The 8,162-nt window shown below is 40.9% G+C and overlaps 1 non-coding gene across 1 annotated transcript; it reads right to left on the bottom strand.

Moving 5' to 3' along the window:
* Positions 1-3,368: 3,368 nt before the first annotated feature.
* On the bottom strand, positions 3,369-3,473 carry LOC136407387 (small nucleolar RNA SNORA18). The gene has a single exon (XR_010751928.1). It is a non-coding gene; the product is annotated as a small nucleolar RNA SNORA18 (small nucleolar RNA).
* Between the last annotated feature and the right edge of the window lie 4,689 nt (positions 3,474-8,162).

Here is an 8,162-nt window from a genome sequence, read left to right as displayed (position 1 = left end):
AGGGGTTACTCGGTCTGCTGAAGGCCCGCGGTCAAGGCACATATGAGAAAGGAATCAATGAACAACTAAGGTGTTGCAACGCGCAATGAAAAACTAATGATTGATGCTTCTCATCTCTCTCTGTTCCTGTCTGTCTGTCCCTGTCTATCCCTCTCTCTGACTTACTCTGTGTCTCTGTAAATAAATAAATAAATAAATAAATAAATAAAAATTAAAAAAAAAAAAAGTGAAAGATTCCAAATCATTTGATCCACTTAGTTTACAAACAAAGAAGCTTGTTATAATATAGTGTATTTCTAACTTGAAGAAATAGAGAAAGTGAAAGAATTTTTCAAAATTGTAGTTCACATAAATTGACTGAGATAGAAGTATGAAATTTTATAAGATAAAAAAAAATCCACATATTGAAGACACTTTATGTTTTAAAATTGCTACCTGCTCTTCTCAGGGAAGATGGTAAACTAGGAGTTTGACCTTGAAGTCTAACCAATATTCAAATCAAGGTTGCACTCCTGCTGTTTCTGGTTGAGATAGTTACCTCTCTGGCTTAATAAGTCTTCATCCTTAAATTGTGAGTCATAATACTCTGCTATGAGGACGATGATCGTGTACCTAAACTATAACAGTGGTCACATGGTAGGAACCCCTTAATTCGAGGAGAAGGGGAAGAATGGCTGTGGCTGTTGCTATTATTAATATTGTGGACTAACAATAGCTTTGCTAAATGCCTAACATGTGGGGTTGTCAGGAGAACTGAGGTAATCTCTATGCAAGTTCTTTGTAAATTGAAAACATGCAATACAACTAAAACTTAGAGTTATGAGTTAAACACACAAAGATAATATACTAATGATTATACTTTTATCCTTTTCTTTTTTTAATTGAATTTATTAAGGTGCTCGGTTTTTGAGCTGAGTTTAGAGAAGTAGAGAGCTGAGAACAGTCTTCCGAGAGCAGTTTCTTCTTTTGTTCACCTCTTTCCTCACATTTTATTATATGCAGCCCAAAGAAGCCAGTTCACGCTTTCTGCCTACAATCTCCCCAGTGGAACCCCTGCATTCTCAGGTACCCAGCAGTGTTAGCAAAGTTTTCTGTGGCCTTTACTAACAAGGGTCCCCTTTCTTAGCCTCCAAGGTCACTTTCCTCACTGTCTGCGAGCTCTCACCAGCACTTCCCTGGGGACCTGTTGACTGTCCCTTGGAGTCTTCTCAAAGCCCTTCTAGCTTGCATTCAAGTCCTCCAAACCCTCTCCATTTCCATCCATCCCTCAGTCCCAAAGCCAGTACATTTCCATCCCAGTCACCTGTTGCTATGTAAAAAGCCACCCCAAAACTCACAGCCTAAAAGCAACAGTTTATTAATATTTCCTAAGCCTTTCTAGGCCAACAGGACTCAGTGGGCAGTTCTCTGTTGAGGTGTCTCACACATGTGAGGTCAGACGGCGATGTGCACAAGGCCTCACTCACAGGACTGGCAGTTGATGGCGGTGGCAGCTCAGAGCTCAGCTGGTGTTGGCAGGAGCAGTCACCGTGGTTTCTCTGTGTGGTTTGGGCTCCTTCCAATCTTGCAGCTGGGCTCCAAGACCCGGCATACTAAGGGGCAGGACACAAAAGCTGCCAGGCTAGTGCCCAGCACTGGTACAGGATCACTTCTACCATCTCCTCACGGTCAAAGCAGTCACAGGGCCAGCCAGGTTGTGTGGCTAGAGAAATCTTCACCTCCTGATGGGGAGTGGCAAGGTCACTCTAAATAAAACAAGTCAGACAAGTGCTATTGTTGCAGTCATCTTTGGAAACTATAACCTGCCACTTAAGAATTTTTAAAAATTTCTATCAACCAAAAAAAGGGGAGAGAGGAGGAAAAGGAAGCATTAAAAAGTACAACAAATAGCCCTGGTCGGGTAGCTCAGTTGGTTCAAGTGTCATTCTTTTTTTTTTTTTTTTTAAAGGTTTTGTTTTTTAATTTTTTATTTATTTACTTTTTTTTATATTTTATTTATTCATTTTTATTAGAGAGAGAGGGGAGAGAGAGAGAGAGAGAGAGAGAGAGAGAGAGAGAACAGGGGGAGGAGCAGGAAGCATCAACTCCCATATGTGCCTTGACCAGGCAAGCCCAGAGATTTGAACCGGTGACCTCAGCATTCCAGGTCGATGCTTTATCCACTGCGCCACCACAGGTCAGGCTCAAGTGTCATTCTAACACGCCAAGGCTGCAGGTTTGATTCCTGGTCAGAGCACATACAAGAATCAACCAATGAATGCATAAATAAGTGAAAACAACCAATCGATGTTTCTCTCTGTTCTTTCCTCTCTTTCTAAAATCAATTTTAAAAAGGGTTAGACAAACAGTACAAAGTGTGGAGATACAGAAAAGTTCAAATATGTAATAATCACAATTTCTGAAAATAGACTAAACTCATTAAAAGACAAAGACTGTCAACCCTAGCTGGTGGCACAGTGGATAAAGAATCATCCTGGAGCACTGAGGTCCCTGGTTCAATCCCAGAGTCATCATCTTGATCCCAAGGGTGCCTGTTGGAGCCCTTGTCAAGGCACATATGAGAAACAGTCAATAGGTACACAACTAAGTGGAACGAGTTGATGTCTCTCTCTCTCTCCACCCCTTCTCTCTTAAAAATCAATGGGGTAAAAAAGACAAAGATTGTCAGAGTAAAACACTAATAAATAAAGCTTTATGATACACATGAGCAACACTCCTAAAACCTAAGAACAAAGGAAGGTTGAAAGGAAGAAAAGGATAGAAAAATATACATGGCATATTCTAACCTGCAGGGGACTGAGTTAGTTTAGTCACACTGACCTGAGACTGCATAGACTTTGAGACAAAAAATTTTTATCAAATATAAAGAAGGTTACTACGTAATGATGAAAACTTCAATTCCCCAGAAATGACAATCAAGTTTTATAACATCTAAAAGATTGTGTGTAACATAGACAAAATTATTTAAAGTTAGTAAATTTCTATTTAAGGAATTTCATGCTTTGATTCTTTCCATTGCCTTAGTTTCTCCTGAGTTTGAGTCTTAATCTTCAAGATAGCCCCTTTACAACGAACTTGCGTTCAATTCACAGTTGCCATGTCCATTAGTCTATGATTCTTTTAGTTGGGCTTCTTTGATCTTCACTTAACTATGGACATACTTCAAAAATTCCCCAAACCTTTAGGGTCAGAGTAGATGGATCTGCCTGGTTCTCAACTTCAGAGACCCTCTAAACATGAATAAGTTCAAATCATATTCACTCCTAAGCTGTCATGCCCTGGAATAGTACAGATTGTTGGGGATATCCCAATACCTACAATAAAAAAAAATTTTTTTTTGACTGTTAGTTCTTTAATAGTTTTAGCAGCTTTGTCTTATAGTTCCTCCCCATAGATCAAGCACATATTTACTCTATGAGGCATTTCCAACAATGCAGGTCTACAGAAAAAGCCCCATCAAGATATATCTCAACTGATAGGTTCCGTACACAATTTTAAATTACCAATGTGTTAAGCAATAACTTAAAAGCAAGCAAGACTAAATGATATATTATTTAAATAGTCATACAAATGTGGTAACAAGTGCTCAATACAAAATTCAGAGCAGTGGCTACCTTTAGAGGGAAAACTAGGGAATGCATAAGGATACAATACAAAGAGAGAGCCAATGCTATTGGTAACATTTTATTTCTTATGTTGGATATGGGTTCACAGGACTTTATTGATTTTATTATGCTTCTCAATTTACATGTCTGTTTCATATATTCCTTAGACTATATTGCCTATTATATAATAAATGTAAATATGAAAATGATATAAACTCTTACAGCAGAAACAGAGGAATGTAAGACATCAAAACTACAAATTCATTAAATTAATAATCTGAATATTTTTCCATAGCCCAGTCATTTCTGAAAATATTTTCTTTTTTTTTCAACCTGAAAGGGTTCCTAAAAAGTGACTATAGATGAAATATTTCGGGAGGTTCACGAATTACCTGAAATAACAGGCAAAAGTGTGTCTGTGTGTGTGTCTGTGTGTTGGAAGGGGAGGAGGTGAGGGAAAGTCCATTCTTTTGGCAAGAATGTCTAGAAATAAGCAGTTCATAGCAGCTAAGGAGATGGGTGTGGGTCCCAGAAAAACGTGAGTTTGAATCTTGAATTAAACATTCCTCAGTGTGTGATCTTGGTCAAGCTGTGTACCTCTCTGAGACTTGGTTCTCATCTCACCATGTTATTCCCAGATGATACATATAAAGAGTTTAGCACAGTTCCTAAGACAGAATGTATATGCTTTATTATTATTTTTATTGTAGTTTTAATCAAATCCTCAATTGATCCATGACCCAAAAGATTAAGCAACACTATTTGAAGAAGCAACACTCTCCTTGAGTTTGTGGATTTGACTCCCATTTCTCCACTGTAAATGAGCAAACTGCGCCTGAACTCACTTGGACCAGTGTAGCAAATAAGTAGTGTTAGACTCTGGGAATAAGTAAAGGGCTCGTATTTTCAAAAGAAAAAGTGACTTACAAAAACTTTTTATTGGAACAGAAGATTCATAGCATGCGCATGTTGTAAGTGCACAGCTCAAGGCACTTTCCTAAAGTGCACACACCAATCTAGGTAGTGCCCAGATCAGAAGCAACATTACTAGCAACCCAAGCAAAATCCACATGTTCGCTTCTGGTCACTGCCCCAGCTCTCAAGGTATCTGCTATCTTGCTAACATCACGGGAAAGACTGGCTTTTAGACAGAATATAGAGTGAAAAGTGCATGATGTGCTAGCAGAAAGCAGAAGGGATTTAGAGCCAGGCATACTTCGGTTCCATCCTAGCCGATTGCTGTGAAATGGACACAGCGCTCTGTACCAGACGGCATTGTTACGAGGATGGACATGGAGATCTAGTAGCCTGCACGGCACCTTCCCTTGTGCACTCAGCTTGCTATTTCTTCTTATGACTCTGAGAACTGAATGACAGATGGGCTCCTTGTTAGGATTAAATGAGATAATAGATGAGAGGGCACTTTTAATAGTTGAAATAGGTTCTTATACAAATATAAAGTGACATGTGAAAACATACGTACTATGTGGGCTTGAAATTGTTAGATAACTTCTTGTCATATCTGTTAAAAGAGTTTGGCAGTTTGGGGACTCTGAATTACAGCTGTGCTGACCTGGTCAAACCTTGAGTGCTCTGTGGTTAGACTAGTACCCCCACTCTGCAGGGAAGAGAAGACCCTTTTTCCAAGATGGGGCAACTGCCAATACAAACACTTAATGGCCTGTGTGAAGGTTCATCCTCGACAGCAGCATCTGCAGAAACAGACTTTAGGAAAAGATGCCATCCATTAACCAAAGGCAGCTCCCTGGCCTTCAGTTCAGTGGTGGGGTCATGCTGCAAGCTGCACAGAAACTGCTTCCACCTTCCAAAGGATGCCACATAAATGATAAAAAGCTTTTTCAAGTCGACATGAAAATAAAAGCAGACACTCCATGCTTTGACTCTATTTATCACACACTCCTATGTGTGCAATTTCCACCACACCCATCCCCAGAGGAGAACGTATAATTATGCATTAAATAAGAGGACAGACTAAAGGGAAAAATTACAGCTAAGTTCAGAGCTAACATTTCTGGAGCACCTAATATGTTCTAGTGGCTGTGCACTCATTTAATTCTCAGAACATCCATGGGAGGTAGACATTGTTAGCTTCACTTTACTAAGAGGAAAATGAGGCTCACAGAATCTAAATGACTTGTCCATGGTGAAACAGCCAGCCCTTGCCAGAGCTGGGATATGAACCTAGACCTGATTGATCCCAAGTGTGAGCTCCTAGTAACTCATGGTATTGTCCATCAGGTCTTTAGTGGCCATTGCTGAAACTCTGACCTTAGCCTTGCTTATGAGAAGTGTGTAGCCACCTAAACAGCTGTATCAATTTCAGTGTAGGCACACCAGAAGTGGTACATGCTCTTCGGAAAACTTATTTTAGAAGGAACACTGAGGACCTATTGATACATTGTAGTGAGAGAATGATTGTGAAGGGCAGGCCCTCCTGCGTGAGCCTGATACAGTGGAGCCTCCTGAGAGGGCTTTAATATTTGACTGTCATTACATAGTACAGCCACATATGTCTAGTATTAGACACAAAGAATGGGCCTTAAACCAATGCTCCAGAATAAAACAGGAAACAGCTTTCTAAAAGACAAAGAGATCTGCAGATGGAATGGGCTGTCTTGAGAAATAAGATTCCCACCACTGGCAGGTTCAACAGAAGTTAGAGGACACCTCATCATGGATAATGAAATTAAGAACTGGATTGTCTCACATATATGAGCTAAATACCATAAACTTGGTAACAACAGAACTTTGGGTAATCTTGCAAAGGCACAGCTAGACAACTGGGTGCAGCAGGGCGGGGGGTGGGGTTAGGGAGGGATGGCCGAAGACAAGGGAAGTGGTAGGAGTTTCCATTTAAGGAGATGCCGGTAAAGAATTACTGAACAAGGTATTTCCTCTAGAGTGGCTGAAGCTGCCAAATGTAATGATCACAACAGGCTGGCAGCCATGACTCCCACCACTCTGACTTAAGAGTAATAAAATGGGCCCAGTTAGAGAGAAAAACATGAAACAGACACATAGAACATGTCAGAAATAAACAACAGAGTCCTTCTTGTGCCATATTCTCAACTCTGGTATTCCTACCGCACCACCTCCCAGTCTTGAGTATCATAGTACTCCAACATCCTAATAACCCTCTTTTAAGATAGCCTGAGCCTGACCAGGCGATGGCGCAGTGGATAGAGCATCAGACTGGGATGTGGAGGACTGGGTTCTAGACCCCTGAGGTCTCCAGCTTGAGCGTGGGCTCATCTGGCTTGAGCAAAAAAAAAAAAAAAAAAAAAAAAAAAAAAAAAAAAAAGCTCACCAGCTTGGACCCAAGGTCACTGGCTTGAGTGAGGGGTTGCTCAGTCTGCTGAAGGCCCACAGTCAAGGCACATATGAGAAAGTAATCAATGAACAACTAGGGTATCGCAATGAAAAACTGATGATTGATGCTTCTCATCTCTCTCTGTTCCTGTCTGTCTGTCCTTATCTATCCCCCTCTCTGACTCTCTCTCTGTCCCTGTAGGAAAAAAAAAAAAAAGATAGCTTGGGTGAATCTCACTATTTTGCAATTAAGAGTCTTTGTACATAATTTTAAAAAGGAAAAACAAGTAAAAGAGATTTGGGGGGAAAAATCTGTATTTTGGGGGAAAAATGTGTTTATACTTGAAACTTTTAGGCACATTAGTAGCCCATTGTTCCAAAAACAAATTAAGCCTGATCACTTCCCAAATCTTGGTTTCCGCGATCCTCCCACGAGCTCTTATAGCAGAAGAGAACTAGCCCGTCTGTGTAGCTTCACTAAACTGTACATTCCACATGAACACAGGCTGTGCTTTTCCTGCTCACTGACATAAGCCAGCATCTGGCATTGTCTTTTATAAGTAAGTACATGCTTCTTATTGCTACGTTCAAAGAATGATCTTCAATACCAAAAAATGACAGCACATAATAAAAATAATTGGTCTGCTATGCAGAAAACCTGGGTTCTACTTAAAGTTCTAGCAAACAATTCTCAATTTACATACTAGCAAAACGGGAAAATAATCTTTAGTTCAGCTTTACACTTCAGAAATGTACCGCTACCTAAGGCCCTATTATCTCACACTTCCCAGTTCACACATTAATGACAATTATAGTGCAATCTTTCTTTTATAAGCGAGATATATAGAATTTCCTCTCACTTTAATCCTGTAGAGAGGATGTTTTCTTTGTAAGTCTGTGACAAACAGAGGTGTGTGGCTCAGATCCCCTCGACGGACTCACTGTTTGGCTGCCAAGAGCAGGTCTAGCGGACAGCCTCGCCGTTCGCTTTGCCAGGGTTCACCTCGGCTTCGCGGCCAAGGCCACGCTAACCTCGAGGTGGCCAGACACCTGACGAGGCAATGGCACAAAGGTCTAGCCAGGGTTCACCTCGGCTTCGCGGCCAAGGCCACGCTAACCTCGAGGTGGCCAGAGACCTGACGAGGCAATGGCACAAAGGTCTAGCCATGTCCGTGCAACATGCCACTCTCCTGATAGGCAGTCTGTGCCGGTCTGGAGCTCCCACTG

This window comes from Saccopteryx leptura, chromosome 5, assembly GCF_036850995.1.
Source record: "Saccopteryx leptura isolate mSacLep1 chromosome 5, mSacLep1_pri_phased_curated, whole genome shotgun sequence".
Taxonomy (NCBI): Eukaryota; Metazoa; Chordata; class Mammalia; order Chiroptera; family Emballonuridae; genus Saccopteryx; species Saccopteryx leptura.
Note: the sequence above shows the minus strand (reverse complement) of the source record. Positions and strands in the feature narration are given on the sequence as shown.